The sequence below is a fragment of the Neoarius graeffei genome, chromosome 1 (assembly GCF_027579695.1).
Source record: "Neoarius graeffei isolate fNeoGra1 chromosome 1, fNeoGra1.pri, whole genome shotgun sequence".
Classification (NCBI taxonomy): domain Eukaryota; kingdom Metazoa; phylum Chordata; class Actinopteri; order Siluriformes; family Ariidae; genus Neoarius; species Neoarius graeffei.
In genome coordinates, this window is record NC_083569.1 from 28,300,129 (window position 1) to 28,309,999 (window position 9,871).

The window sequence follows — 9,871 nt, forward strand, 5'->3', positions numbered from 1 at the left end:
AGCTCTGTAGAAGTTCAGGAGTTGCATAAAGTTATGTTCTGCAAATTACAACTTGCTGTAATGATTTCTGAATTTTAAAATTACTTATTTTTCCCCAGCAACACTTTTTTTCAGGATAAAGATCATTTAAAGAAAATAAAACAAACAAGACAATTTGTTGTGCTGAAGTCTTTATGACGATGCCATCTTGTGGAGCTTTCTCCACAAGATGGCACTGTCAATTATCTTATTGTGGTCCATGTACGAGCATTCTGCTCATATCCCCATGAGATTTCGACTTCTTTGCTTATGAATCCTACTTTTCATTAGAATATAGACTCTCTTCAATCATACATACATATCACTTTTACATATGCATACATATATAATTTGTTGTGAGGTCTTATTGCAGTTGTCTTCCAGTCTTTGGAGCGTCACCATTAATTCTGATTATTCAATTAATTGCCAACTCATCAACAAAATGACTTGTTTCTCCTAATTAATGAAGAAATTTGAAATTGCAGTTGGGCTATAAAGATAATTTCTGAATAATGTGTGACCTGCAATATATTGTGTCCAGCATGGATAAGCACATTACAGCGGTAGTGAATAAAATGGGCTCTGGACAGGTTCACTTGGAATGGAGCTGTCTGTGATTGGATAATGTACAGACTAATGATATTAAAATCATATGAGGCAAATGAATAAAAAATAATAGACAAGAGAAAGAAGACAGGTAGGCCAGGCAGAACACAAGGCTACAGGGAAGAAATAAGGAAAACAAATGCCCAGTTCCTCTCTCTCTCTTTCTCTCTCTGCAACCTTCACTTGATCCAGCAAACTTCACACACAAAATACATCACTCCTCTTAAGGCCTAATGGCTTGGTGGCATCTTTCATAATATTACCAAGAGCAGCAGCTGGTTTGTTCCTCACCTCAGTGAAATAACAGGCTTCATTATTACAAAATCAATAAATCAATCACATTATAATATAATAATAATAATAATAGCTTTTATACTAAATTATTTATCATGACTTAATCACAGCAATTTCTGATTAGACCAAAGCCCCTAATGCAGCAATACCACTTATAAAAACAAATGCAATGTGAAATTTAAAGATTTTATTATTTATTTCTTTGATTATATTTTTACAGACCAGAATGACTGATTTTTCATAATTCCATGAATTCTGCTGACAGTCGGAGTTGAAGACAGGTTCCCCATGTGAGGCTGAATGTAAAGCCAGGATGCTTCAGTAAGAATCAACAATCTGTCAGTAACAATGGTGACACTGTCATGTGGTGCTGTGGGCTGGAGCTTCATGAACCTTTATGATGTGAACATATCATAGTACAGAAAGAATACTTTCACTCAGCTGAGACCATTCATCACGTTCACTGTTATATTCATGTGTCTGTGGCTTTCACTCGGTGAGTTAACTTTGACTTTTCGTGATTGCAGAAATATTAAGCGTTGAATTAGTGATTCATTTGTCTGTGTGGTGGGAAGAAAAATGAGAATGTGCATGTTCTCTTCTCTATGACAGGTGACTCCATGGCAGCTTCAATCAAGCCACTTTTCACACATACAATTATAGATGAAGGCAGTGATGTTACTCTGTCCTGTAACTACGAAGCAAGTGGTGAAGGAAACTACCTGCACTGGTACAGACAATATCCAAAATCTAAACCTGACTTCCTTCTTTTTATATCACAAAGTGGACATAAAAGTGACTCAATCCCACCACGTCTCTCTGCTGAAGTTGATGAAAAGAATAACCAAGTGGATCTGCTCATCTCCTCTGCTGCTGTATCAGACTCTGCACTATACTACTGTGCTCTGGAGCCCACAGTGACAGGAAATCCAACTGCACTGTACAAAAACTTTCACACAGTTATGTTACACTGAAGGCTGATCACTTGTCAAAGTTACATAATTCCAGATGATATAATATCAATGATATAATGAGTTAAAATAAATAAATGGGGGGGTTAGATCAGTCAAGAAAATATATATTCAGTGTGTCTTGGCTCTGGGTGGCACGGTGGTGTAGTGGTTAGCGCTGTTGCCTCACAGCAAGAAGGTCCGTGTTCGAGCCCTGTGGCCGGCGAGGGCCTTTCTGTGTGGAGTTTGCATGTTCTCCCCGTGTCCGTGTGGGTTTCCTCTGGGTGCTCTGGTTTCCCCCACAGTCCAAAGACATGCAGGTTAGGTTAACTGGTGACTCTAAGTTGACCGTGAGTGTGAATGGTTGTCTGTGTCTATGTGTCAGCCCTGTGATGACCTGGCGACTTGTCCAGGGTGTACCCCCCCTTTCGCCCGTAGTCAGCTGGGATAGGCTCCAGCTTGCCTGCGAGCTTGTAGAACAGGATAAAGCGGCTAGAGATAATGAGATGAGATGAGATAATGGGCTTTTTAGACTTGCCTTGCCAGTTACTGAGCTGTATATTTAATAAACTCCACAAAGATCAACATACACTTGCATTTGTTGTCCTACCTTAACCTGACCATAGTTTTAATTTATATCACTGTTTAAAGATCGTGATGGCCAAATGAGACTTCGAAGCGCATATCAAGAATAAGGGGGCAGATGAAGCCCCGCTTTGAGGCTTTGTATCGTTGAGCAGAAAACCACATGACCCATGATAAACAAGGCCTCGGTTGTGATTCACTAAAAGGTTCATTACTCAGACTCTCATTCAGCAGACTTCACTAGCGACCTACTGCTAAGAGAAATGTACAGCATGTTTAATTTCTACCTCACGTCAATATTCTGCCACTTTACATTATTCTTTGCATGTACAGTAATTTGCACAATGTTCCATTATAAAATAACTTATGTCATCAGATTTTTTTTTGCTTGTTTGTTTTACTTATTTGCCTGTATGTTATTTGGTGTTGACCCTCTGTCTCTCTCTTACACACACACACACACACACTTTGTGTCTTTCTATGGATTTATGATCAGTATAATTTTGTCTGCACAATAAAAAGGTGTACATAAACATAAAGGGAGTAAGCTTTGTGTCCAGTGCTTGTGTGATGGGACTGTGAGTGCTACTGCAGCCGTGCAGTGCACAGAGTAACTTTTAGGGGAACCTTTATTGATTTTTGTTGAGGAACAGATTTTTTTTCACTGTGTTTGGATTGAGGTGATTCTTTTTCTTAGAAATTCCCTCCCCAGCCTCACGTGGTTCCCTCACATGGTTTTCTTCCGAACGAGCCACGCCTCGAGGCGGGGCTTCATCTGCCACACCCCCTTATACTCAGCACGCGCTTTGGAGCCTCGGCTTCAGACAGCCATCACTATCGACCAATAATTGCTGATTATTGTCTGTCTGTATTTTGTCACAGCATTAAATCATAATGTATTTTGTGTGTGTGAGCAGTTTAAGGACAGTTCCCCCATTTCCCCCTGATGAAGCGATCAGCCAGGATGTGTTTCTATCTGACACTTAAAGACATTGATTTGAATTAAAAAGTCTACAAAGGGAATAAATCTGAATTAATAGTACAGCTCTTTGGACAGTGAGCAGCCCAGAGCGCACAGCGAGCACTCAGGGGTTCGGTACCTTGCTCAAGGCCGCCCTACGTCAACCTAACTGCATATCTTTGGATTGTGGGAGAAACCCGAGCACCCGGAGGAAACCCACGCAGACACAGGGAGAACATGTAAACTCCACACAGAAAGGCCTTCCCTGGGTTTGAACCCAGAAACTTCTTGCTGTGAGGCGACCGTGCTAACCACTATGCCGACCAAAAAAACATGCGACGAGGGTGGGACTCGAACCCACGCATGCAGAGCACAATGGATTAGCAGTTCATCGCCTTAACCTCTCGGCCACCTCGCCCACATTTGCATATGTGTGTGTTTATTTATTTTGTCTGATGCAATGATCTTTGGTGTGTTAGTAACTCTGTCAAAGTCAAAACTCAGACTCATTAAAATATTTGTTGGAACATTCATCTCATCTCATTATCTCTAGCCGCTTTATCCTTCTACAGGGTCGCAGGCAAGCTGGAGCCTATCCCAGCTGACTACGGGCGAAAGGCGGGGTACACCCTGGACAAGTCGCCAGGTCATCACAGGGCTGACACATAGACACAGACAACCATTCACACTCACACCTACGGTCAATTTAGAGTCACCAGTTAACCTAACCTGCATGTCTTTGGACTGTGGGGGAAACCAGAGCACCCGGAGGAAACCCACGCGGACACGGGGAGAACATGCAAACTCCGCACAGAAAGGCCCTCGCCAGCCCCGGGGCTCGAACCCAGGACCTTCTTGCTGTGAGGCGACAGCGCTAACCACTACACCACCGTGCCGCCCCTGTTGGAACATTATTGCTGTATATTTATATAATAAGCCTGTTATGAAAATGTAAAAACTACATATTCAAAAAAAAATAAATCTGTCTAAAATGCTCATCTGAAGTCTACGGAAGCGTATTAGGGCCACTTGGAGAAAATTTTTTTTCTAAATTCCGAGATTAAAAGTCGGAAATTTCAAGAAAAAACTCGAAATTCCGAGATTAAAAGTCGAAATTTTCGAGAAAAAAGTCGAAATTATGACATACAAAGAACGCATGCTCTAACTGCTGCCATGGCAACGAATGGCCACCGGAAAGGGAAGTCGTGGAAAGTGGCTGCTAACCGGCCTGGCCCTGAACATGTGAACTTAGCGACGTTGACTCTGAATGCAAGACACAAGGGATGCAGTTGAAAGGTAAGATTATCATTCTGTTCTGTTTGATGTTACATTGCGGATATGGTTAAGGGTACGCAATATCAATTAGGATCAGAAGTGACACTTACTAACATGCAGGTTGCATGCTACAACCACAAGGTGTACTGCTAGTTTAGAAACCTGGACATGACACGACCCTTAGTAGCCTATCATGTCCGAGTGCTAAACGTTTGTGCGTACAGTGAAACGACACACTTGGTGTCCGTATAATGACTGCAGAAACCCATTTCATCTAACTAGTATTGCTAATATTATGCTAACGCCACTACAGTAGGCCTAAGCCTCGTCTGTAGAGCAGAAGGGTTTCCAAGTCACCTCTAATATTTCAATCTAGAGACATCAAACATATAATTTGCCTCGGCAGGCTAGATGAATAATTCCACTTGTACCTACCTGAAGTGTCATGAGTCCAGGAGTTAAATCCCTATTAAACGTTTTCTGGTGAGATTAGCCCACTGAATTGTTTTCGTTTTGGATTAATTGGCTATGAAAGTAGTTTAATCAAGGAAGATAACGTTAGCCTAAATTTGGGCTCAGCATGGGATGACTTTTGATGTTATCAGGGAAACCTGTGGGGATAAGATGGAACAGGCATATCTGTCCATACAATGTGATAGTAAAATATTGTGATTTCTACAGAAAGTATCTCATGTGAACGTTCTGTTATGACTTTTCTCAGTTTAACGCACTGATTTTCATATTTTCCTGTATGAAGTAGTGTTATCACACATGAAAATTAAATACATGATGTCAGAAGCACTTTGCAAATATTATCTGGTGCTACTCAAATTCTTCAGTGTTATAATTTAATGCACTTGATCTGAGAATTTGTTACACATGGCATTACACAATAGTGCCTCGGCATAAAAAAACGTCCCATCCCTAGCCCAGGGCCCCTACTACTGGGTCCTGGATAATGAATCCCACTTTGCCTCCCACTTCAACACCCCTGCTCCTGGTTTGTTTGTATTGTGCCCACCCCCTCTCCCACCCAAATGAAACCATTTCAACCACTCCATCTTAAATAATCAGGATACCGTTACTGAAACTGTAATACAGAATTTATATACTGAATATTATGTCTGATCTCTAGGAAGAAGTTGATGGGGTTGTATCGACTTGGAATGACCAGAGTCCATCAAGTCCACAACTCTCGTTCACCTCATGGACGTCCCTCCATATTACATGCAGTCCCTCAGCTGTATGGAGGCAGAGACTATTTGCAGAATGTGGACCTGGAGAAAGTTGAATTCTGCCTTGAAGAGTGTATGTTCAAAGACTTTCCATGTGATGAGGATGTGTTTCACATTTGTGTGGACCTAATATCAGAGCATAATCTGTCATTAACAAATGTGTTTGAAACAGTTAACCTGTATCTCACACTCAGACAGCTGATAAACAATGATCTTGGTGTAAATCATTAATTTTATTGGACGCGGTCTTGTCACCTGTTGTAAGATGAGAGTACTGTTTTCAAGCATCCCGTAACATCCACAACAAGATACACATACACAAGCTGCTGTCGTGAAAAGGCACTTTTCACCACCTTCCAGCCAACTGCTCTCATTGAACAATGAAGCAACAAATGCTTCCTGAGGCATGCCCCAAAAGTGTGAGAAGCATGCCAGGGACTCCATGTGAGGAGAATGGGTTGTTTTAGGGGCAAAACCCGTGAAGCTTACCACCTGGTATTCATGCAAATGGGAGTCAGAATACACTCCCCCAGAACAAAAGTCTGCTTCTGGGCAGTCGCTCACTTGAAAATAAACAACCAACCAGCCAATGGAAACTCAGGCATGGTTCCAGAGAGCAACGAGCAGGCCAGGAAGGGCAGTTTGGGTAGCTTGCGGTAGTTAGTTGGTCAAACGCTCCAACACAGCAGGGGAATTAGCTCAAGTGGTAGAGTGCTTGCTTAGCATGTAAGAGGTAGTGGGATCAATGCCCACATTCTCCAAAGCTGGCACCTTACAGGGAAAAACATTCTTGTCATCTTGCAAACCAGCCGAATCATCTGCACTTTCAGCCAAGTCAAGATCAAATTTCTTTCGCCACATTCAAAGCAGCACATCTGTGAAAACAGCCACTATTTGGATTAAACCCACAACCTTGGCACTGTTTGCAACAATGACCAAATCAACTAACTGCACACTGCTTTTCTGCTGATATGCTCCTCTGATGAGCTCCGAAGGTGAGCTATCACAGATTCCTTTCAGTTTGCTTGGTTTTATTTCTTGAATTGCCCACTGACCTCAGAATCTCCAACTCACATTTTTCAACAGGCTTGTCATAGTCCCACCATCCACTATGAAATTCTAACTCTCACTCGAGTGCAAAGTCAGCTGAGACAGCATTTACAAACTGAAAATATGATGCTTACCTGCTTGTATTCTTAAAGCTGCTGGTGAAAAGCAAGCTGCTGTCGTGAAAAGGCACTTTTCACCACCTTCCAGCCAACTGCTCTCATTGAACAATGAAGCAACAAATGCTTCCTGAGGCATGCCCCAAAAGTGTGAGAAGCATGCCAGGGACTCCATGTGAGGAGATTGGGTTGTTTTAGGGGCAAAACCCGTGAAGCTTACCACCTGGTATTCATGCAAATGGGAGTCAGAATACACTCCCCCAGAACAAAAGTCTGCTTCTGGGCAGTCGCTCACTTGAAAATAAACAACCAACCAACGAATGGAAACTCAGGCATGGTTCCAGAGAGCAACGAGCAGGCCAGGAAGGGCAGTTTGGGGAGCTTGCGGTAGTTAGTTGGTCAAACGCTCCAACACAGCAGGGGAATTAGCTCAAGTGGTAGAGCGCTTGCTTTGCATGTAAGAGGTAGTGGGATCGATGCCCACATTCTCCAAAGCCTCCATCTTACTTGCATTTTACAGAGAAAAACATTCTTGTCATCTTGCAAACCAGCCGAATCATCTGCACTTTCAGCCAAGTCAAGATCAAATTTCTTTCGCCACATTCAAAGCAGCACATCTGTGAAAACAGCCACTATTTGGATTAAACCCACAACCTTGGCACTGTTTGCAACAATGACCAAATCAACTAACTGCACACTGCTTTTCTGCTGATATGCTCCTCTGATGAGCTCCGAAGGTGAGCTATCACAGATTCCTTTCAGTTTGCTTGGCTTTATTTCTTGAATTGCCCACTGACCTCAGAATCTCCAACTCACATTTTTCAACAGGCTTGTCATAGTCCGACCATCCACTATGAAATTCTAACTCTCGCTCGAGTGCAAAGTCAGCTGAGACAGCTTTTACAAACTGAAAATATGATGCTTACCTGCTTGTATTCTTAAAGCTGCTGGTGAAAAGCAAGCTGCTGTCGTGAAAAGGCACTTTTCACCACCTTCCAGCCAACTGCTCTCATTGAACAATGAAGCAACAAATGCTTCCTGAGGCATGCCCCAAAAGTGTGAGAAGCATGCCAGGGACTCCATGTGAGGAGACTGGGTTGTTTTAGGGGCAAAACGCGTGAAGCTTACCACCTGGTATTCATGCAAATTGGAGTCAGAATACACTCCCCCAGAACAAAAGTCTGCTTCTGGGCAGTCGCTCACTTGAAAATAAACAACCAACCAACGAATGGAAACTCAGGCATGGTTCCAGAGAGCAACGAGCAGGCCAGGAAGGGCAGTTTGGGGAGCTTGCGGTAGTTAGTTGGTCAAACGCTCAAACACAGCAGGGGAATTAGCTCAAGTGGTAGAGCGCTTGCTTAGCATGTAAGAGGTAGTGGGATCGATGCCCACATTCTCCAAAGCTGGCACCTTACAGGGAAAAACATTCTTGTCATCTTGCAAATCATCTGCACGTCAAGTCAAGATCAAATTTCTTTCGCCACATTCAAAGCAGCACATCTGTGAAAACAGCCACTATTTGGATTAAACCCACAACCTTGGCACTGTTTGCAACAATGACCAAATCAACTAACTGCACACTGCTTTTCTGCTGATATGCTCCTCTGATGAGCTCCGAAGGTGAGCTATCACAGATTCCTTTCAGTTTGCTTGGCTTTATTTCTTGAATTGCCCACTGACCTCAGAATCTCCAACTCACATTTTTCAACAGGCTTGTCATAGTCCCACCATCCACTATGAAATTCTAACTCTCGCTCGAGTGCAAAGTCAGCTGAGACAGCTTTTACAAACTGAAAATATGATGCTTACCTGCTTGTATTCTTAAAGCTGCTGGTGAAAAGCAAGCTGCTGTCGTGAAAAGGCACTTTTCACCACCTTCCAGCCAACTGCTCTCATTGAACAATGAAGCAACAAATGCTTCCTGAGGCATGCCCCAAAAGTGTGAGAAGCATGCCAGGGACTCCATGTGAGGAGACTGGGTTGTTTTAGGGGCAAAACGCGTGAAGCTTACCACCTGGTATTCATGCAAATGGGAGTCAGAATACACTCCCCCAGAACAAAAGTCTGCTTCTGGGCAGTCGCTCACTTGAAAGTAAACAACCAACCAACGAATGGAAACTCAGGCATGGTTCCAGAGAGCAACGAGCAGGCCAGGAAGGGCAGGTTGGGAAGCTTCTGGTTAGTAGTTGGACAAACGCTCAAACACAGCAGGGGAATTAGCTAAAGTGGTAGAGCGCTTGCTTAGCATGTAAGAGGTAGTGGGATCGATGCCCACATTTTCCAAAGTCTCCATCTTACTTGCATTTTACAGAGAAAAACATTCTTTTCATCTTGCAAACCAGCCGAATCATCTGCACTTTCAGCCAAGTCAAGATCAAATTTCTTTCGCCACATTCAAAGCAGCACATCTGTGAAAACAGCCACTATTTGGATTAAACCCACAACCTTGGCACTGTTTGCAACAATGACCAAATCAACTAACTGCACACTGCTTTTCTGCTGATATGCTCCTCTGATGAGCTATCACAGATTCCTTTCAGTTTGCTTGGCTTTATTTCTTGAATTGCCCACTGACCTCAGTATCTGTTGGACTTCACCCAGTCGGAAACGGTCAACTTACTTCTCGGGACCCCCGCCCTCATGTCACCCAGAGCTCTGGGGGGGTTAGTCGCCAAGAAAGACAGGAACCCCAATGTAGTTTATTCGCAAGTTCCCCCCATTGGACAAGAATACAGAGGGTTATTATATGTGAGTGTTATCTGTGTGTAAATGACATCAATG

At 43.0% G+C, this 9,871-nt stretch overlaps 3 non-coding genes across 3 annotated transcripts; 2 read left to right on the forward strand and 1 right to left on the reverse strand.

Annotated features, from left to right (window-relative positions):
* Positions 1-3,750: 3,750 nt before the first annotated feature.
* Positions 3,751-3,832, reverse strand: trnas-gcu (transfer RNA serine (anticodon GCU)). The gene has a single exon. It is a non-coding gene; the product is annotated as a tRNA-Ser (tRNA).
* Positions 3,833-7,509: 3,677 nt separating this feature from the next.
* Positions 7,510-7,582, forward strand: trnaa-ugc (transfer RNA alanine (anticodon UGC)). Its single transcript has one exon. It is a non-coding gene; the product is annotated as a tRNA-Ala (tRNA).
* Positions 7,583-8,417: 835 nt separating this feature from the next.
* Positions 8,418-8,490, forward strand: trnaa-agc (transfer RNA alanine (anticodon AGC)). Its single transcript has one exon. It is a non-coding gene; the product is annotated as a tRNA-Ala (tRNA).
* The last annotated feature ends 1,381 nt before the right edge of the window (positions 8,491-9,871 follow it).